Below are 23,412 nucleotides of genomic sequence, written 5' to 3' on the forward strand. Positions count from 1 at the left end.
ATTACTGTTAGCTGCCTTGAGCACCATTTTTTTTAATGGAAAGGCAGGGCCCAAATCAAATAAATAAATGATCAATCTTCTCAGTTTTCATTGTCTAAACAAAGTTATTCCTTTTGAATAATTTATTCAGAATGCCGAATTTGGATTAGGGTACCAGTATTCCTGGCTGGCCTGATAAAAATTTATTTATGTGCATATAATCATTAGACACCTAATTATTAGAAATATAAGTAAGGCTTACAATATAGAAAGAATACATCTTTATATTAGTGGTGTGCTTATCCTCCATAATTTATTTTTTGTTTATACCTGTAGGTGCCATAGGATTTCCAGCAGTCAATAAATTAGAAATTAATGAATGGTGTTCTTTTCAAACTGTTGAATGGTAGAATTCAAGAGTTTAGGATCTGGGGTAGTTATACTTAACCATTCGTATATTTATTTTAATCATTTATAAACTGCACCTTCATCCCAAAGAGAATTTCAGGGCAGTATATATAAAAATGAAACAGTCAGTACAATAAAAACATCCTCAAGTCCAACATCAGTACAATAATATTGTGAGTTATAAAAATCATTTCATCAGCTTTTTTGCCATTCTAAAGTCAGGGGGCCATCACAGAGCAGGCCCTTTCTTTTGTAGGTGATAAATGTACTGCTCTTACAGAAGAAATACATGTGCAGGTGATTTAAATGCATGGACATGTTTTAGACTTATTTTTCTAAACACACACACACACACACACACACCCCTGCTACCTCATGACAGACAATGGGCCTGTTCAGACGACACTTCAGGCTCTGTGGTTAGCGAAACTGTTGTTCTCTGGGGTTAGAACTAACCACAAGCGTTGCTGTTGCACACAACACCTTAAGCCACGGTTACAGCTGCTAACCCTGCTGCAGACAGGCCTACTGTGGTTAGTGAGTGAGCAGGGTTTAGCAAAACACATCACACAAGACACCTTGAACCCTGCTGCTTAACCAAAAGCCTTAACCAGCAGGGTTTAAGGTGTCTTCTGAACAGGCGCTGTAAAAGCACGGCTTTTGGTTAGTGCTAACCCCAGAGAACCACAGTTTCACTAACCACAGAGCCTGAAGCATTGTCTGAACAGGCCAAGCTTTTTAAAATGAACTAGGGTGACCATATTTGGGAAACCAAAAAAGAGGACACCTATTGTGTGTGTGGGGAAGCAGCTTTCTGAGTCCTGCAGAAAGTACGTTATTACCCCGCCACCTTAAAGAACCCGATTGGAGTGGAGGAGGGGAAAGGATTTCATTCTGCACCACCACCATCCACTCCAATTGGGGCCTTTTCTATAATGTCCACGAATGACCCACTTTCCCCTTTAAGACCTCAATTGGAGCTCGGGGTGGGGGAATTATGTGCCTCAAGACAGCATGTCATTCCCTCCTGCCATGCTAATGGCAGCCTTAAAGAGGAAGGTGTGTCTTTCCAGGACATTATTGAAAATTATAGAAAATCCCCCCTGACACCATGGAAAGAACAAAAACCAGGACAAATCCGGGGAAATCCTGACAGTTGGTCACCCTAAATGAACATATATATATATGATGGGAGACAAAGGACATAAGTCAAAAAATATAATGTTTTAGTATAAGGTTTGGGGGTGAGGCTAAGCAAGGTTTGTTTTTTGTTTTTTAATCCTGGCTATTTTATTTTTTTAAGTAACCTATCCAAACTATGCCTTCTTGCTGTTTCCAGTATTATAACCTGGCATGAAATTGTACATTTAATTGATTGCTTTTGAAAACTACCTGTAGGAACAGAGATTATACAACATTGTATAAATCAACTTGTGCAAGATATAAAAAAAACTTGGCTAGTCAGTCAAGAGTTTTCCAAAGCGAGAGTGAGTTTTTCATTGCCCCCCCCTCGCCTCGCCTGCTGCCACCCGCCTGTTCATTTGCAGGTAGCTGCATATCTGGTAAGTGTTCCTCAAGGGTGTTTCAAAGTCTGATTTCCAATTATGTAAATCAAAGTGGCTAGGGCAGCATTATCTAAGATTAATTAAAAAAGAAATCACCTTTTATACAAAGCTTCAGAGCAACATTTTAAACGCATCCCGTCCGATTACTCAGCGTAAAGCACCACAGAATTTTCCTTCTTTTGACACGTTATATTCCTCTTTTAAGTTCTTGATTTCAAGCCACAAGTTACCATTTTAGCAAATGTTTTCAAAAGTCCTCATGCCAAGCCAAAATATTCTCCCTTGTTTTAATCAGTAGTTTTGAAAATCTGCCCTCCAGCACTAATAAAGTAGAACTGAAATTTAGGAGACGAGAGCAGGGCCTGTGTAGTTTAATGGAATGCTCCTGGTTACATTAATGAAACAACAACAAAAATCTGTAATGTTTTCAGTAAACTTTCTTGAAAATAACTGGTAATTTATTATCCTTGTTTGTGTGCCTACACAGATCATAGTTTAGTCATAGAGCACAATGGTGAAAAATAAAATAAAACATCACAGACAATGTTGAGAAATAGATTTCTACAGCTTGAGAGCTCTTTCAGACGGGGGAAATTGTGTTTCCTTACCATCTAGTAACATTGCTCTGTTCCCTACTTCACTTCTGTATTGGGGACGAGCTCAAATTACATGGGGAAGTGTGCAGAGACCACATGGCCCCAAACAGAAAAATGCAAATAGCACCTTTTATAGCAGAGCTTCCTTGCACATAACAGGAAATCCCGACAAATCCTGACTTTTTTTTTAAAAAAAGTTGGGTTTTCTGAGGCTTATTTTAAAACGGAAAAACTGGCAAATGGATCAGGAGATGTGCAGGAGAAGGCTTTTTGTGAGTGAAGGGTTTAAGCTGCCCCCCCTCCCCGCAATTTCTTTTTTTAAAAAATCCAATGTATTTTATTTTTAAAGACGTTTTATTCCTTGAGTCCCTATCTGACTTCATAGTGCAAAGGAGCCACTTACGGAGCCTTAGAGCTGATCAGAAGGGATCAGGGAGGGGTGCAGGAGAAGAGCCCCATTGCACTGGGAAAGTGGGTGGGAAGGATGAATATTTCGAGGAAAGTTTTCCCCTCCTTTGCCTGCCTTACCCTGGCAATCCAGTCTGACTGGGAATCACAATGTGGATATTTAGTGCTCGGGCTCTTATTAGCTATATTAGCTAATATTAGCTAAAATAGCTCTATATTAGCTATGATAGGTTTTAATGTTGATAACTAGGGAGGAAGATGTAGTGTAGGGAGAGATTTGGGGCTGGGGAGTCTTATCTTGAAAGAAAAGCATTACCAATTAAAAAAAAATCTTTAAAATTTGGGAGAGCACTTGAGCCCCAAACAGTGCTCTTCTATTTTGCCATGGCTAGCACATGTAGTTTTGTCAAGATATAGGAGGCAGCCTCTGTTCATGCCTTGATTTTTAGGAAGTTTTTTTTAATGTTCAAACAAATCTCTTTGATGTCTAGGACCTTGAGCAGTACAAGTTTTTTTTCAAAAAAAAAAAAAAGAAATTAAAGATGAAGAGATCATAGTTGGCACCTTGGTGTTATGCCCTGCATGGACATGGAGGAAGGGGATGAGGAAGTAGAGGAACCTAAACCCAGTGCCCAGGAGCCCAGCCCAGGGAGTGTGGAGTCTGGGTCAGTAGAGTCACCTGCAGAGCTTCCTGCAGAGCCAGAGGGAGAAGGGCCGGTCTCAGGCATGCCAGTGGGGACCTCTGCCCATTTAGACAGCCCTGATGAAGGGACGAGCATGCCCGCTCCATCGTTTCGGCAGCAGCGCACAGAGTAGGAATGTAGGCGGCGCTCCCACAGGCTTTATCTGAAATGCCGAACAATTAGGGAACAGCTGGGGGAGAGTGACTCAGCATAAATACGCGGCTGAAAGCCAAGGAACTTTGTCAGAGATTAACTGAGCTTGCTGGCGAAAGCTTCTGTTCCTGAATCTCTTGACCTCGGCTCTGTGCATCTTGATTCCTGCTTCGTGCTTCTTGTTGTGACTCCGGACCGCTTCATGACGACCTCTCTCTCTGTTCCTGACTCCTGCTTTGACTTGGACTGGATTGTGACACCGTTGCCTGCTCTTGCCCTATTGGACCCTGGGACTGCTGTTTGGACTTCGCTGATTGCTGGTTGTGCTGACCCTTGACTGAACCCTCGACCATGTCTCCTGCCAAAGCCCTGGACCTCGGACTGGACATCAACTACTCTACCTGCTGTAAGGCTGGACTCCTGTCTTGTTTTTCCTCTCAGTTGTCTTCAAGCCTCCTGCGTTCTCCCCTCCTTACTTGCCCGTGTTCTTTGAATAAACACACCATTGCTTGGCTTTGCGTCTCCCTCGTTTATCATTGTCAGCCTTTGGCTGCTTTCCCAGACACTTGGTACCTCTTAACTAAGGCTTTAGCCATGCCAAGTTTGAAACAGATCTGTTCATCTGTTGAACTTTAAAAAAGATCCTAAAAATCAAGGCATGAATGAATCTGTTTCAAACTTGGGATGGTTAAATCCCTACTTAAGAGATATCATGGTGCCAAGTTTCATCTCTTTATGTTTAATTTCATTTTTTTAAAAAAAACTTGTACTGCTCAATGTCCTAGACCCCAAAGAGGAGATTTGTGTTTGAACTTTAAAAAATTCTTTAAAATCAAGGCATGAACACATCTGTTTCAAACTTGGCATGGCTATATCCCTACTTATCAGCTATCATGGTGCCAAGTTGCATCTCTTTATCTTTAAAAATGAGGGAGATGTAAGCATTTTGGTTAATTTATTATTTTGAAAAGTGAGTTCAACACATAACACTAGCTTTGATTTTACATGGGATGTCAAAATGGTGTTACATCCTGGCTGACACTGGCTTGGTTGTCAACTGTATAATATCTGGTAATCCATTACACAAAGCCATGAAATTCATTAAACAAAAAAACCTCTGGTTTACAAAACAACGTTAAGGCTCTACAGTTTTCAACCAAGCACCAAAAATCAGGGAAATTGGGTGTTAAGGCTCACAAACCTTAATCCCACATCCTCCCTAAGGAGGCAGAAAGTGCAAGTCAGTATGACCCATGGTCAGAGCTGTTAAACCCTAAACAAAAAAAGGAGAGAAGTAGGTGGCCCTAAGTTGTTTGTCATCAGTTTTCCACAACCCCACAGTCACCTCTCCATATCCTATTCTCCATCCTGTCCTCATGGTTTATATCTGCTTTGGGAGAATGAGAATTTCACTGGCACTTTCTGCCTCCTTAGGGAGGATGTGGCATTAAGGCCTGTGAGCCTTAGCTCCGAATTTCCCTGATTTTTGGTGCTTGGTTGAAAACTGTAGAGCCTTAATGTTGTTTTGTAAACTGTAGATATAGGCCATAGCTAGACCTAAGGTTTATCCCTGGATCGTCCAGGGGTCAAATCTGTTCACCTAGGTTCCACACAGGGGATCCAGTGCTCAGGCAGGGGCGAACCCTGGATGATCCCAGGATAAACCTTAGGTCTAGCTGTGGCCAGAGAGAGAGAGAGAGAGAGAGAGAGAGAGAGAGAGAGAGAGATGGTGCTGGTATGGGGAATTTAAGATGACATTGATTTTTTCAACATATTCCCATGTGGTAATATTGGTTTTGGCACCAGCCCAGCCCATGGTATCCTGCTGCCGGAGGCAATTCTCCATCTTCACCAGAAATCCACATACATAGCTGAAGTCTCATGAGACCCTCTCTTGAAACCTTTGGTTATTCATCGTACCTACTTCACAGAGTTATGAGGATAAAATGGTGGCGGGGGGTGGGGACACCTTGAGCTTCTTATTTATTTATGTATGTATTTATTACATTTATATACTGCCCCACAGCCAAAGCTCTCTAGAGGAAGGATGTAATATAAATGTAAAAAATAAATAAATCAACAAACAGAAATCCCATATATCAAATTGAAACTGTTCCATTGACCCTCAAATGATTCAGATAAAATCAGTTGTGTATACGAAACATTATTTCACAACTGCTGTTTTTTCCTTTGGTTAAATGCTTTGCACTGAACAGTTAAATTCCCATATGCGATTACACTCCTGTTTCAAACACATTATTGTTAATTTCATATGTCATTCAAACTAACCAGATTCCTATTATTATTATTATTATTATTATTATTATTATCAATAATAATAATAATAATAATAATAATAATAATAATAATCAAAAACTAGAGAAACTTTAATAGGTCTTGCTTGTGCCCCCATTTCAAGGCTGGCTATGCAGGTGATTACCCAGTGCATCACCTGCAGCTCTTCCACATCAACCTAGGTAAAATATGCAAGCTGGAAGTGCTCTGGCGGAATTCTGCCTGGTCCTCTCCTTTTCGAGACGGGCCCTCGGGCCTTCGCAGCCTTTAATCAGCTGTAACTGGAGTGAAGCTGTCAGCTCCTTGCTTGCACTGTGTCAGCTTTAGTATTACTTAGAGCATTCCTGACAATACAGATTTAACAGGCAACCTGTGGGGTGGCAAAGAATCTTTTTCATAGATGAAACTTTCCAGAGCTGAAGCATCAACAGCTATGGCAGACGCCTTCAATGCCTGGCCTGGGAAGATGCTCTTACGCCTCCCAATCGCTGCAAGGCAGTGAAAAGTTAAGCGGCAGCATTGTGACAAGCGAAACCACACCTGCCAAACTTCTCCCCGCTGGGAAATGGAAAGTCTCAAGAGCCCTTGTTGGGGCAGGAACTGGCAACCTGAAGTGATGTTGTGTGGTTCTTATAAAATGTTGGGACTTATATCCCTCCCGAGCTTGGGAGTTATTTTCCTCCCTATCTTGAGGGCTCAGGGCAGCTAACAGCAGTTTAATTGTATATATGGATTATGTGATTTAAGAGCTTAACAAAACTCAACTGCTAAATAAGTAAACAACCCACACTGGGCGAACAAGAGGTTCTCCTGAATGGGGCCAGTGTCAAGGGTAGGCATGGTCAGGCAACTATCGAGGATCCACACCCAGCAGGGGCCCACTGGCAAGAGCCCCCTAGACTTGCTCATCCTCTTCACCATTGCAAGCCCCTTCTTTACCTATCACATGCTCTGGCCCAGACAACGGTGGTGATGAGAAGGAAGAACAAAAGATACAAGAGCCTAGTTGCTTAGTGTCTTCCTGCCTGTCAGGCAAGCAAGTGGTGGCACTGATAAGAGAAAGAAGGGTGGGGATGAGAAGTAATGGCCGCTGGTGGCAATAGTGGTGAGAATGTGGACTCTCTGAGGGAGGGCCCCACTGAGGATGGTTTGCCCTAGGGCTCTCGAAAACCTGGAGCCAACACTGCCCCTGAATATAGAGGAAGGGTTAATTGAATTGATCTAGGTCTGCAGATGGCATCTTCACCTGTCTTTCTCTTCTGACTCTCTCACATAGTTCAGTTAGTCTTCCATTTACTGTGGTGGATCAAAGATGAGCCTAGCTTGTTATACCTCTGGGCACTCAAAAGCAAGCCAACACCATCTTGTCTTTGTAACAAGAGCAACCCGTTTTTATTCAGTCTTCCATTGTTGTTTACTCAGCCTTCTGGCTTTAACTGTTGTAGAGTGAGCCCTGTTAGCCTGAGAGAATATATTGCTGGCTGCCACAGTGAGACCACTGAGGTATAGGAGGTATAGAATCTATAGGAATAGGCATGTAGGTAGCAGCTTTCCTGTGTCCCTTTCCTGACTCAGTATGAACTATTATATTTTCTGTTTGGTCCTTCCTTCTTTCCTTCCTTCCTTCCTTCCTTCCTTCCTTCCTTCCTTCCTTCCTTCCTCTCTCAAACTGGCTTCCAATTGTTCAAGATTGTCATTTCCCATGAGTCCCTGAGTCCCTGAAGTCAAGGTAGTGAAGAACTGGATGCCATGTTTGGACCCGGAAACAGGTCCTATTAGGACACATCACTGCAGAACATCTCATGGCACCTTCTGCTGCCACTGCTGATGGGAACAGGGCTGGGCAGTTAAGGAGCATGGGGAAGCCAGCTCCCTCTCTGTTGCACTGCAGCTGCACAGAAGCCTCTAGCCATCTGCCCATAAAGTACACCTACATGTTGAGATTACATTCACAGCTCTGCAGGTGCTAGAAGCTTCTCAACAGAGCAGGTGCTTGCTTCGCCCTTTTTCTTGACCATCCCCCTTTTCTCTATGACCACCACTCAGAAGTGACATTGTGGTGGGAAGGGGGCAGGCAGTAAGATGAAAATACTTAACATTAGCCTCATGGGGTGTCAAACAGTTTAGGAACCAAATCACGTTATGGACGTCATAGTTATTTTCTGTTGATGAGTGTTTGAAAAGCTTTTACCTCTTCCTATGAGATGGAGGTGGAATCTGACAGTCAGGAAATCTCACCCTGTTGGGGCTCACTGGATTTCCAGGGCACTTCTGACACAGCTTGCATTTGAAAGCCAAGCCAAAGGTTTCTTCTGGAAATCCAGGAACTTCTTCAGGGATTTTTTTTTTTTAGTTATGTAAATAGCAGTTTGGGCAAATTGCAGCCCCAATGAGTGCAAATTATGCAAATTATGACCACAATTTCTGTGAATTTCTATTTTCACCAATTAAAAAACCAAAATCCACAAAAGGTCAGCTGCTAGGCACTGGCTGAGGCGGGACGCCGGCCCGACCTGTCTCCACCAGGGAGGAGGGACGGGCAACGCCCGCCGCTGCTAGGGCAATCCACAGGAAGGGCCCGGCTCACATCGACTTAATGTAGATGCACCAGCTCGCAGGAAAATGAGCCAAAGTGTGTGTGGGTGTGGGTGTGGGTGGGTGTGCAGTTAGCTGATGAAAGCTCAGAAAGCTCTCTCCCCACCCCTCGGATGGATTCCTCTGACACCCCTATCTGACAGGTGGTACTGGCAGAAAATGTGTGTGTGAGTGGAGGGGGGAATCTCTTTGGATTAACAAACCAACTAACGAAAATCCGTGTGTCCTCTAAATCACTTCCCCAAACCAATCCATTGGATCAAAGGCCCTCCCAGGCACAGTACTCCTCCCTAGGGATGGGCAGGTATTTGTTTGTTTGTCTTTCATATGAACCAACCTAATTTGCACTTCCTAGACAAATATGCAAACCGGAACCCACTTGTCCATCAATTTTTTTTCACTTATCCAATTATTGCTATGCAGTTTTCCAGACAAAAACTGTGTGCAAAAGTGAGTATACACAAATGTGTACATTCGGGAATGCAGCATACAATAAGGCATATATTATGGGAAGGTGCTTGCAATACATGTGTGTATTAGCGGAAACTGCATAGAAAAAGCAAAGGAATTTTCTTGTGAATAAACACTCACAAACTGATGCAGAAATGGGGCGGAATGAAAGTGTACTTGAAAAATTTGAATATTATAGAAAATGAAACAGAATCATCCATTCCTACTTCCTTCCCTTCACAGAAGGGCACTTAGCATCCAATCCAATGTTGCCATTCAATGTTAGCCTGTAACAACTGCTTCTCTTCTCAGAAACCCTGTATTTCTGTTGTTGTTGTTGTTGTTGTTGTTGTTGTTGTTGTTGTTACACCTTTAGTCCAGTCCATTTATGGTTGGAGTGTTGTTTATAAGCCAATTAGCTGTGAAGGAGAATTTGTCCCTAAGAATGAGATTCAAAGAGGAGAAAAGCCAGGAAAATTCACTGACATCGAAAAATGGCAGAAGGGGGTTAATATGCTGACAGATTCAAAGACATACATGTCTTGGCCTGCACTCTTAATGAGCACAGTTCACAGAGTCTGCCTTAATCTGTGCCTTCAACAACGACAAAAAATAAAAGGAGGGGGGAAAGGGTGGGGGAACAATGAGAGGATACTAGGCCCTTCTTTTGGCAAAGCGTTTTCATACATGGCTGAGTGCTAAATGGGAACAATACCTCAGCGACGGCTGACCAGATAGATATTTTCACGCTATTTGGTGCAGGCGGGTTCCCCTTCTGAGGCGTATTGTCATTCACAGCCGCAGCATTTATACTGAGCTTTGTCCCTATTGCAGGCGGTGACAATAGGGCCGGCTCGCGGCACCTTGCTTTCCATGCCTCAGGGAGGAAGTGACAGAAGGCCTGCCTTATTTACCTTCGTGGCTTCCCCCATGTAATCTGGTTAATCATGTGGCTAATCAAGGACACAGAGCATCCCCTCACACTGGGCTCGTACAATGATGGCTCATTCATATTTAATACAATGGAGTGCTTAAGTCATTCCACGCTTTGCCAAAGACATTTTTTTCCTCCTCCTCCTCCTTTGTTTGGTCGCTTGAGAGAGTTTCTTTCATGCAGGCATATGTTCCTGCTCCGGCCTGCTGCAGCTGGACTAGAAGGGGCTAACTCTCCAGTTTTGTTTTGTTTTTATTACAAGCCAATGAATCGATTCGCGGCAGCATGACGCGGGGGTGAAAGCAGTCCTCGCGTGTATGTATACATTAGCGCTCCGTGATCTGAAGTCTTCATCGCAAGGTGACCTGAGAGACAACAGCACACTTCCCAACTTGTCAGGATGATCTGGCGAACAGAAAAAAGCCAGCCAGCCAGGAGAGGTGGTTTCAAAACGGAAAGAGATTTGTAAAAGTTGGCTTCCTGTGGTGGAACAAAAGACTTAATGTAGTAAAACATGCTAGCATCTTAATGCACTTCCAGTCCAGAGGTCTTTATTTAATTTATTTAAAACGTTTCTTGGCCACCTTTCAGGGCAGAAGCTCTCATGAGGCGGTTTACAACAATAAAATACATAAAAACAGTTAAAATATTAAAAGCAATAAAAACATAAACACAAGAAATGAGCAATAAAAGCAATAAAAACCAACAATAAAACCAGCAATGGCAATGGCAGCGACAATGGTCTTCATATCATGAGAAGGCCATGATAAAACAATATGTTTTTGAGGCCTTCTTAAAAGCCTGCAAAGATGGTGCATGGCGGACATGTAATGGGAGTTGGTTCCAAAGGTGTGGGGCCACCCTCTCCCGTGTGGTCACCCATTTTCCCTTCTGTGCAACTGATCTACACTGATTTTAGAAGAGATCGATTGAAATTTGAACACCCTTCCCATGGAGAGAAAAGGCGATTCCATCTGTTTGTACTGTGATATCAGGAAAGGAGGTGAAAGGGGATTTGGATAGCTGTGTGGTAAGTGATGCCTTTAGGTTTCCCACAATTTGTCACACTTCTGATGGTAAAATCCATGTGCAGAAACAAGCCATCATGTACAGGATCTGTTCTGATTCATGTGCAAAGGCCTGAGAGAAGTCTGCTATGTGGAGAGGGAAACGACCCAAACCTTGACATTTGGTGGTATTTGCAGACCTTATAGAAGCAGGTATACAAAAGTGTGACAGAACAGCTGTGTGTTGGGCGCTCTGTTTTGCTGGTAGATTTAAAATGAAATGAAATGAAAGCCATCGAAATGGATTTTTTAATTTTTTATTGAAGACAAGCAACCACTGGGAGCCAGGATTCCTTGGAGAACCCAGGCAGGAAGAGTCTTGACACCCTGCCCCCATCTCCTCCCTCCGCCCCCTCCTTTTCATTAGCACCTTTACAACACATTATCTTTGCCCTAATCCTCCTGCCATTTGGAGGATTTGGGGTCATTAGAGCACTCACAGGATTGATCTTATTGTGATGGAGGTGTGAATTGATCACCAAAATGACAACTGGTGACAGGCATGCTCCATTGGTTGGCTTGCTCCTTGATTGCACATGAATAGTTTGAGCTGGGCTGCTTTTGTACAGCATTATACACACAGTTCAGTTTGGAACCCTCAGAGCTCCCTTGTATATTCTTCCGCACGAGGACTTGCTTTAATAAAGACAGCATGGTGTAATGATGAAGTCTTAGACTGGGTGTTGGGAGACCCAGGTTCTAGTCCCCACTTGGCCATGGAAACCCACAGGGTGACTTTGGGCCAGCCACAGATGCTCAGCCCAAAATGGAGAGGAGGGGGATTATGTACTCCACCTTGGGTTCCTTGGAGGAAACAAAGGCAGGATATAAATGCGAAATAAATAAATAAATAAATAAATAACATATTAAACAAAACTGAAAGGTAAGTATATCATCCAGGCTTTGCCATTGAAAATGTACAAATGGTCAAGATCCTTTCCTGGGGTTTAGTGACAACTTACTACCCTTTCAATGCATTCTTATGGAGGAAGCCTTGCTTGTGCATTTGGGAGAAAATAACAATAGCACATTTCAAGAGTTGAAAACATTTCACATATCTGATCATACTATTTCCAACAGCCATGGAAGGTAGACTAACATGATTCTCCTCATATTGTAGATTGAAGTGGAGACTTGCCTGAGGCTACCTACGGAGTACATGGCAGAGAAAAGATTCAAAATAAGGATTTCCTGATTCTGGGAGCAATGCAGCCTGCCAGTAAGCCAGCTGAGGGTCCTCAGAAAGTAACATAAATGCTGTTCTGCCTGCTGATATTGAGGTATGGGAGCAGAACAAGACTTACAGAGCCAGAAGACCCCTAGTGTGTCCATGGAAAATTCCAATGGCTTAGAGCAGGGTTTCCCAACCTGATGTCCTCCAGATGTTTTGGACTACAGCTCCCAGCATTCCTGACCATTGGCCATACTGGCTGGGCCTGAAGGGCAGTGAAGTCCAAAATGTCAGGTTAAGGAAGGCTGGTGTTGGTGTTCATCTGGCGATATTCTGGTGGACAATACACATCCTAAACTCCTTTGTTTCCACACTCCTGGAAATGGTGTGACTGTGACTCCACACCAGCTCTGGTGTATGCCCTCTGGTTGCAGTCAATGGCAGAGGAATCAAAAAAGCTGTTGCCATCTACATAAGAACATAAGAAGAGCCACACCAGATCAGATCATGGGTCCATCTAGCCCAGCTTTCTGTTCACAGAGTGGCCAAACAGCTGCCTGCAGTAAACCCACAAATAGGACAAGGGTGCAACAGCACCATACTGCTCTCAGCCCAATATGTGGCGAATGGTCTGCCAGTGGATCTACCACCACCACCCTCCCCCAGTGCTGTCAGCATAAGGTACGATGGCTCTGCCATAGTTCAGTCTCATAGACATGACACTAGAAGCAAGTAGTAATTTCAACATCAGCAACACAGAAAACAAGGTCATCTATTGCTAGCATGAGCTAATGTGACCACATTGTTCTTGCTCTAGTTCAGAGGTAGGCCACCTGGTGCCCTCCAGATATTTTGAACTACAGCTCCTATCAGCCTCAGTCAGTATAGCCAATGTTCAGGTAATTGAAGCCCAAAACATCTGGAAGGAACCGGGTTGCTTCTGTGTTATTGTTTAATTTTATAACTCTTATCTGAACATTCGCTTAGCCTGACCTCTACTAGAAATATATTGCTTACCACTGACTTATAACTTTATTAACAAATACCACCCAAAGCAAGATTTCTCAACTTTTCCAACAAGCTGCCTTTCAAAGAAGGGGGATTTCTCATAAAGCAAAGGTGATCAAATAAAAAATGCATAATACTATTTGTTCATTGAGTTCAATCTTGATCAAATTATGATGATTAATCTTCATTATGAGTTACATCCCCACCCTTCCCACGGTTTCTTGTGCCCCCAAACTACATAGGTCACTTGTGTGGGCTCCCCACCCCCACATGCTTATTTCAAACACTGACTTTGATGAAGATGACATGGGAATCTCTAATTATTTTAATGGGGCTAATTAGAGAATGATATACATTCATTATTATGGAGAATGCCCAGAGTACATCACCTCCCAAAGCTGCATGGCTTGCTACTTTTATTATGCACTGTCTTTCCCTAAATAAATGAGAATTCATCTCTAGTTCACAAGAAAACTAGACCTTAGCTGAAAGATTTTGCCACTGAATTGGAATCCTCTCAGCAGAAAGTAGTCAATGGCATATGCAAATCACCAGTACCCTGATAATCTAAGTTTTGCATTTTATAACTATTATTATTTATTCTTTAGTATGTGGAATAAATTAGGGCTGTGCTGAGTATTCAAATGAGCACATTCAAGGCACACACAAAAAGTACCAAAACACACTGCAAGCCAGCAGCAATGCAAAGAACTAAAAACTCACTTTTTAAAGCTGAAGGACTAAAACGCCTGGGGAAATATAGAGGTCTTCACCTGGCACCAAAAAGACTACAATGTAGGCCTGAGGTGAGCCACTCAGGAGAAGGCACTCCACAGCTGGGGTACCAACACAAAAAAGGCCCTCTCCTTAGTAGTACCTGTCTCACCTCATTGGGCCCTCAGCCAGAGAAACGGCTTCTGAAGATGATCTTAGAGTCTGGGCAGGTATATATGGAATGAAACAATACTTCAGATAACCTGGCCCCAAGCCATTTGGGGCTTTGTAGGTAATACTATCACTTTGAATTCAGCCTGGAAACATTCTGCTGGCTTCTGTATCTAGACACAATTTTCCTTGCCATTTAATCCACGTGGCTGTGGCAGCCATGTGATATGTTTATGGGCATCTCTGATGCCATCATATATAGGGATGTATGAAAAAATAATTTCAGTTCATTTTTGATCAGGATTTACCCAGTTCATACCTTCCTGACTGAACACAGACTCAGACGCAATCTGCGGCCGAATTTCTGAGCTTGGAATATGGTTCGTTGACCAAAACAAGTGCGCTCAAAATCATGTGTATATTTGAGGAAATGTGCATGAAAAATGTGCAGAAATACACTTTAATCCATGGGAAAAGAATGCATACGTTTCAGCGATGGCAACAATCGATGTGTATGTTGGGAAAAATATGCATGAACATTAGAGATGTTCAAATCAGCCCTTCGGTGGAGCTCCCTGAGCTTTAATCAGCTCAGCCCCCTGGACTTCAGCTCACAGGTATGACTCTATCTGCATCAAGTTGTGTCACCTTACAGAACTTCCATTTTGTTTTTTCATAAATTGAAACTTGCATAAATTGTGGCCAGAATTTGCTTTAGTTGCACAAACTTCTTTTAATGGAAATTTTAGAAAACCCAAAAAAAGTTCCTGGGGAAAAAACTGCAGCTCGGCTTACAATTGCAAACTGAGCTGGGGCTTGCTGAGGAAATCCGACAAACCCAAAATCTTTCTGGCGATGGACATCCCTTATGAAAATACACATGGATTTTCATGGGAAAAAATATTAGGCTCACAATCTGATATGGGCTCAGGTCAGAATGAGCTTTGAGATGGACCTCGCTGATGAACTTGAGTTTGTTGATTTGCACATCCCCAAACCTCATTTGGAGCATGTGATATCATCTCATTGCATGCAGCATCAAGATGCCACTGACCAAATCATCTCAACTGCTGAAGCTAATCAAATTAAACAGAAGTGAGAGCAAATGAAATGACTCCAAGGACAGGGACAGCAAAAAAAGGAAGGAAAATTTTGCCAAGAAGAACAGCATTGAAATGTTCACAATGAGGGTTGAAAAGTACTAAAAACAAGAGACAGTATTCATTACTAAGTAAGCAAACACAAAATGAATAATTTCAGCTCAACCCTAATATACTACCCATTAGTTCACTGAATGAAAAGTAATACACGTAGTCGCTTCCAGTTGAAAGCAAGGGAAATTTAACTCATAACTGTGGCTATCAAATGCTCTGTTTATAATGGAAGTTGGGCATATCCAAATGTATTCAGATGAAATCAATGAGATTTAGATCCAAGTATACATGTTAAGGATGGGGCATTTAGGAGTTAAATTCAGGAGCTCATGTACAATGACAGATATGGAGAAAACCTTGTAACCTAGATGGTGATGCTTTTTTAAAAAAATCCCAGATGATTTTTTCAGTCAAGTTGGACTAAATATATATCTTGTCCTTGTATTAAGAATGATTTGATGTATATCTAGATCATGGGCCAAGCTGTTTGGCAGTCATCAATTTAGAGAAGTTCTGAAAAATAAGTTGACTCATGAATACGTCCAGTAAGTTGGCTCCATATCCAACCTGAGCTGACTGGAGAATGAATTTATGTTCAAGAACAAAGCAAGTAACAAAATCATTGTATGGTTCCATCCATGTAGATCAGGGGTCAGCAACTTCAAAAGGTCTGAGGGGCATCCCCCCCCCCGGACCATACCCATCAGTGCATTTCAGCTTGGCAACTTCCTTCCCCCTTTCTCCCTGAATATGTGAAATGGTATGAAACTTGTTCATCCAAAGGAGTTTTTACTTTAGTAGCAAATACATGGGAAGATTTTGGGGAAGTGGTGGTGTGGAGGAGAAGAAGAATGAAGTGAGGAGAAACAGAGATTCTTTTGTAATCCAGAAAACTTGAAAGGGGAATATATGTGCATACTGAGAACATCTGAGCCCCTGGACTGGGGATCAAAATACTTTTATTTTGTCTGTGGTCTTCAAATCCAGGGGTCTTCTTATAGATCACAGCACCATCAAAAATATGGCATGCCAAAAGCTCCATTAATTTTGAAAAAGAACAAAGTACCCTTCCTGCCTCCTCAACCTCAATTTAAAAGACTTTTTTTTTTTGGGTAAAAGCTAAAATAACAGCACAACTGGATTGTTGAAAGAAGAAAGGAAGGAAGGAAAATGAGAAGGAAAGATACTAACAGCAATTTTATTATGCCAAAACTAGAATGTAACCTCTTAATGTAGCTACTGTCAAGTGGCATATGAATAGCAGTTCTTGCATGATTTCAAGGACACTGTAGCTTGCCTGTGCCAAATTGAACAATTTAATGAGAGCAGACAGCACAGTTTGTTAGAGAAATAACATTGAGTTAAGGGCATTGACTGGGAGACAGGATGGCTTCCATCCATTACCTTCTATTAGTATCTTTGGCATTTTAATTGTCCTCCAACTATACAATTGGAAAACTCCATTCCTTATAGCAGTATATTGATAAGAAACAAATACCTTGATCCAGTGGCTTCCTGCACATGTTTAGGAGCTACATGTGAGTGCTTTATGCACAGGCTTTTCCATTCACTTCCATGGAAGGCACAGCTCTACTATACAAAAGATTGGATGTGCTGCTGCTCCGTCCATTCAAATTAATGGGGAACCCTTGGATTCACTCAAAGGAGATCCATGTGTTCATCAGATCTCACACAGGATACTGGATCAGAACCATGGTGGCAGATCTACTGCAAAAGCAATTGCGGTTCATTGTGTTATCGGTCTGACTTAAATGAATGCTAACTATTCAATAAAATGTTCCCCACTTTGTTTTTAAAATGTGCAACTTAATGAAGTTAATTATACTTATAGAACATGCACTTTGTTATTTCAGCCCATTTATTCAGAGCAATAGCTTTACAGAACCTGTATATGTTGTACATCTGTTTAATGAAAGCTACACTTATTTTTATTTGTAAACTCATCTTGCTTCATGCATCTATCAAATAAGATTTTTGCCTACATACACAGCAAAACTTGGGCTGTAGCTAGACCTAAGGTTTATCCCAGGATTGTCCTGGGGTCAAACCTGTTCATCTAAGCACCACACAGGGCATCCAGCGCTCAGGCAGGGACGAACCCGGGATGATCCTGGGATAAACCTTAGGTCTAGCTACAGCCTAAGAATCAATCATAGTGACCACATCTTTCTTTGGTACGAAGCCTTAGAGAAAACTTTGAAAGGAATTGAAATGGTTAACTGTATATACATTTCTGTGTAGTTGTTTTCAGGGACACCTTTTTTTAAGCCTCTTCAAAGCGATCTTTGCTTTCTTCCCTTTGACAAGCCTTGTTCTCACTTTGTATAATCCAAAAGGCTGCGATCTTCACTTAGACAAAATGACAACTGAAGTCTTGTCTATACAGATTATATTAAGGAGATCACAGAGTATTGAACATTCCAGGATCATCAAGAAAAGTGATAACAGTTATTTAAGATAAATGTAGTCACTGGTTCCTGTTTTCCTGCCACCAAAGTCATTACAACCATTCAGTTAGCAGATTAAAGAAAGCAATGGCCCAAAGCTCTGAAATATCTTAGGGAAGAATACATTGTATATAGAGAATCAGCCTCATTTGTTATGTAAAAGGAGAAATAAAGCAAAGATTTTAAGTAAAAAAGAGAAGATATTCAGAAAGAAGAGGGAGAAGTAAAGTTCACCAGATGTAATGAATACAGGAACAGATGCAAATGATGTAAGTGAAAGAAAGGTATATATAAATAAAACATTAAAAATACAATTCTGTACACCACATGTGGGCAACCTGCAGCCCACAAGCCATACATGGTCCTTGGCCACTCTTTGTGCAGTCCCCAGAGTGCCAGGGAACTCTGCCTACTTTTTCCTGCTCTATTGTAACCAGAGAACTAAAAGGTTAGGTGTCCCCTGGGAATGTCTTTTAAAAATGTATTTGTTTATAACCCGTGGCTGTCCACCAAATGGTGAGAATGAGTATGGAAATGTGGCTATATTTGGATCCACCCCTTCCCATTTGGCTTTTCCCTACCTTTCCCTTGGACTCTGCTCCTTCTCTTCCGCCTCGTGGGACCTGCTGCTTTTTACTTACTCTCATTCCCTGTGGCCACTAAATGGTGGAAAATATGAAGGTAAAGAAACACAGGCCACAGCTAGACCTAAGGTTTATCCTGGGATCATCCAGGGTTCGCCCCTGCCTGAACACTGGATCCCCTGTGTGTCACCTAGATGAACAGGTTTGACCCCTGGACGATCCAGGGATAAACCTTAGGTCTAGCTATGGCCACAGTCTTTAAAAATGGCTGAGTCATTGCATATGAATGTGTGTATGTGTGCGTTCTTGGCCTCAATCCTTTGGAAATATTCCATGCTTCCTAGAGTCTTCCACTGTTACTTAGTATCCAGCAGTTGTTCAACTCTGTATAACTCCATTGATTCCTCACCCTTTATTTCAAGTTCTGTTCAACATAACACTTTTTGTCCTTGGTTGCTAGACATGGAAATTAGTCTGAGATGAGAGTGAGTACTTCTATAATGGGTGCAGATGTTGGAAAGACATTGATCGTTTCCCCCTAAACAACACCATGATATTTTACTCTGGACTTCCTAGGTAGAAAGGACATTTGAGCAGCTCTCCCCAAATTGAGAGATTGCATCTGACCAGACATACCTTCTCCTCCTTCTAGCTTTCAAGCAGTGCAGCAGAAGGAAACCTAGTGCCTTGGCCAGAACTCGTATCAGCCATAGCCAGCATGACTTGGTCAGGGACTGTGAAAATATAGCCTATCCTGACTATGTTGGCAAATGAATTTGGGAGAATAGGGAAGCCAGAGAGTCTCACAGATCTGTGGGTCATTATAACTGAAGAATTTGCCCTTGCCAGTGTTTATTGCTTTTTGCTCTGCTCTTACAACAGAGTCTCCCTGCAGTGACTTAACATCATCCCATAATCTTACGTGCGACTTGCCTTCTTCTCTTCAAGAAAATTATGTATGTAAATTCTTTTTTACGAGTTTTCACTGAAACCATAACTCTGTAACAGAGACATATTCTGTAGGAAACATTGCCCAAAGCTTTCTCTTGATTATATAAAGAAATTATGGGTGTGGACCAATTTCTGGATTAGCATGAACATTTTTTTTATGTTCATATGAGAAACGTCTTTGAAACATCATGCCAAAGGCTTCCTCTCTCCACCCCCTTTTGGGGGTGCCTTTTGGTTCTTATATCGGAAGCATGGTCACACACAAAAGGGGAAAAATGACTGTAGGAGATCCACCTTAATCAGATTCAAAGTCTTGTCCTTATGCAATTTGTCCTCATCCAGTTCTGATAACCAATTGGGATTTATGGAGTCATGTGGGAAATAAATTTGGCGATACGGAAATTTCTTAAGACCTTTATTTACTATTTCTTACCAGTACATAAAATGAGCTAATTATATTTCATAAGAGGCATATATTCTAATAACAGAAAAGCAGTGCTTTGTCCACCTTGTGTAATTTTAATGTGCTTGAATGTTTTATTTATTTATTGGAATGGCATTTATAAAAACAGTTTTAATTATATGTTTAAACAGTGGTCGTGCAGGTCAGCATGTGGTTTGATATGTTTTCATTTTGATCAGTAAAGGAATAAAGTATGGCATGTGGGCCCTGAAAGCCACCTGTAACATTAGTGTTCCAGTTGACAGCCATACCGTCTAGGATAGACCATTCCCCCACATCTCTCATTGCTCCGTCTTCATTGGGTATTCTTTGGTTGCTTGTTTGTTTCTTACGTTTTTTAAAAAAATATTTTTTTGCAAACCTTTGGGGTTCTTCCAAACATGCTGATATACTTATTTCTTCACGGCCCTGCTTTGGCTTCAAATTTTAGAGTGTCTTATGACTTCTTTTACAGAGGACAGTCCTCCATTTGAAAGTCTGTCCTCTACCTGAAGGCATCCCCTGTTTGAAGGACTGCCAGAAGACTGTCCTCGATTTGAAGGCATCCTCTCTTTGAAGGACTCTCCAGTTCAAGTCCAGTTTAAAAATCAAAACCCATCAGAAGGGAGAGCTGGGCCTTAAAGTTGTCCATCACCAGCACCTTGGCAGCAGTATGAAACAGGCACACATTTCACCTGATCACAGTTCTCTGCCCAATAGTGAGATGTACTGGACTTATGTTAAAATATAACAATAATTCCTAAATTTGAAGCTATACATAAAAATCACAGTGTGGAAAATGTATTCAGGCCAGTTTCTTCCTCCTCCTCCTCCTCCTCCTCCTCCTCCTCCTCCTCCTCCTCCTCCTTCTTCTTCTTCTTCCTCTTTTTTTGGGGGGGGGTTATGTATTTATGGATTGTAGAAGAAAGTGTATGTTAGTGTTTCAAAACTTATTTGCATTGATATTTCCCATATCAATTCATTGCAAGTCCATTCATTTCTTGTTAATATCAAATTAATATAAAATAACATTCATAATTTTGTTCACACAGTCCTGGTAAAAGGTGACTTTTTGCATTATTTCACTAGTAGTTTAACAATCCTCTTCTCTGTATTACTTAACCTAGAACATTCTCTCAAACACTAATTGAAAAGACTTCTAGCAGTGAGTAAGGATGCACAGATGGTGTAAAATCCATTCTGTCTGTGTTTCCAAATTTGTGCAAATGTGAATTTCTACACATTTGCATGGACGCAAATGTGCAAATCCCCCTGCCCCAAATCATTTTGGGCTAGGTTTTTTAAATTTTGTGATGAAATTTGAGCAATTTACCAAAGATTAAGAAGTCCACAAGTGCACGGTCTCTGACTGACAGGGTCTGCTGTGGAATCCGTTGTTCAGATTCATAAACATACAAATTCATTTGGTCTGTTGCACTGCTCTCTGACATCCCTAGCTGTGAGGGGTAGAGTGGCCATGTGTCCTCTTTTACAGAGGAAAATCCTCTATTTGAAGGGCTACCAGAGGACTATCCTCTATTTTGAAGGCTTCCTCTCTTTGAAGGGCTGGTCAGGACAGGTCCAGTTTAAAGACCTGTGAAAAGGAAGAGCTGGGCTTTGAAGCTGCCCGTCAATAGCACCTGGACAGCAAACTGAGCAAAGTACAAAGGTGACCTGCTCACATTCTTCCACACTGAGGTGAGATGTACTATGCTTCTATTTAAATTATAATACTTATTTCTAAATTTGCGTTGAGGCATTTAAATTACATATGCAAATTGTATGCAAATTTGTGTAATCTTATGTCCTCTTTTTTTTGGCGAAGTAAATAGCCACCTGAGCTTGCTATAAGAACTGATAAGCATGCTATGGGATTCCTAAACATTAAAAAAAAGAAAAGAAAAAGGTGCCCCACAACCCAAAACAATGGCCAAATCTTGGACACATAAGGCAATTTGAGAAACTGTTCTAGGCACCATCACAAAATGGCTACCACAGGAGATGTGGCTTGTTGCAAAGGATATGTAGCCTGCCTAAAAGGTCAAGTGCAAGCCATAGGTGGGGCCCCAACATATTAAACAACTCCTTTAAAAACATTTTCAGCACCACAGAAACCTATTCGTTAATTTTTTTAAAGAAAAATGGGAGGGCAGGGCACCTTGCGTGTCAAAAAACTCAGACTCTGTTTTGTAGGTTTCTTGTTACATGCAGCCTTTGGGGTAGGGTGTGCTAAAAATATGAATATGCCTCAACCATCATTTACTTGGATCTGGTACAAACTTGTAAATTGGGGCCCTAGCCCTTGTCTTGTCTTGTCTAAAAATTGGATTATTGATTGATGTATTTTAGCGTCATTTAGTTCCCTTTGTGCTGAGCGCCTCATGTTTCTGGCTGCCTGATTTCACAGCATGGTCTGAATGTGTACTAGCTCATACATGAGTCACAAATGCCCTTTAGGCACTGTCCTCTGCCCCTGGGATCTATTTCAATCCTCCTACTCACTCTGGAGACCACAGATGAAACTCATTCACACATACATATTCTGGAGCAGGCAAGTTCTATCCATAACACTCATTCCTATTTCGCTTGGATCTCATCAGCCCTGTTCGGGTCCTGAATGGGTATCCAAATGCATATGAGGGCCATGGGGCCATGCTGCCACCCCACTCCCAACATCCCCGGCCTGGCCCTTTCAATCCTTGGTCTTCCTATGCTGAGTGAGAAGGATTGGAGAAGCTTTCTACATGAGTTCACTTGAATGTGAGTTGAAGCTTCCGTGTGACTGGAATTAAGGAGCCCTGCTTTATCAATATGGCCAAGTTGGGGACTGAGGGAACAGAGCCAGCATGCATAGGGATATTGGAGGTGTGGCCGATGTGCAAAGCTTGGTGATCCCTACTCATGGCCTATGTGCAAAACTTAGCAGAACAGTTCAGGGTGGTGAGGGGTCTAACTCAGACAACTGCCCCCCTGAGCCTGATTCTGGACCCTTCAGTAGTTTGTTGATGCCTTTAACAATAATTTCACAGATAAAATCTCTCAGATAAGAGCCAATTTATATGCCATCATTATAGCAGAAGCTGACGGAGTGTCCAGCAACACCATGAGTAGGATTACACTTGATCAGTTTCAGTTGGTGAGTACCAAGGACATGGACAAGCTGCTTGGATGAGTGAGGAAGACAACTTGCCCTCTCAATCCCTGCCCTTCTTGGCTGATCACCCAGGGAGGAGATGCAATTAGACTATAACTACAGCATATTATTAACACAACTCTCAGAGATGGGAGTTCCCACCATGTTTTAAAGAAGCGGTGGTACCGCTGCTTCTAAAAAAGTTCTCCCTGGACCTTAATAATTACAGACCATGTGTCCTCTTTTATAGAGGATGCTTGAGAGCTGCTCCTCAAAGAAGGAGCTGTTGCATGGTAAGTAACACTAGGCACCATCCTATCTCCAATGCTGTTCAACATCTACATGAAACTGCTGGGAGAGATCATCCAAAGGCATGGGGAAGGGTGCTATCAGTATGCTGATGGCACCCAAATATATTTCTCTATACCTTTGTTAACAGTGCTTGGAGGTAGTAATGGGCTGATTGAGGAAAAACAAACTAAA

Source organism: Elgaria multicarinata, chromosome 7 (assembly GCF_023053635.1).
Source record: "Elgaria multicarinata webbii isolate HBS135686 ecotype San Diego chromosome 7, rElgMul1.1.pri, whole genome shotgun sequence".
Taxonomy (NCBI): Eukaryota; Metazoa; Chordata; class Lepidosauria; order Squamata; family Anguidae; genus Elgaria; species Elgaria multicarinata.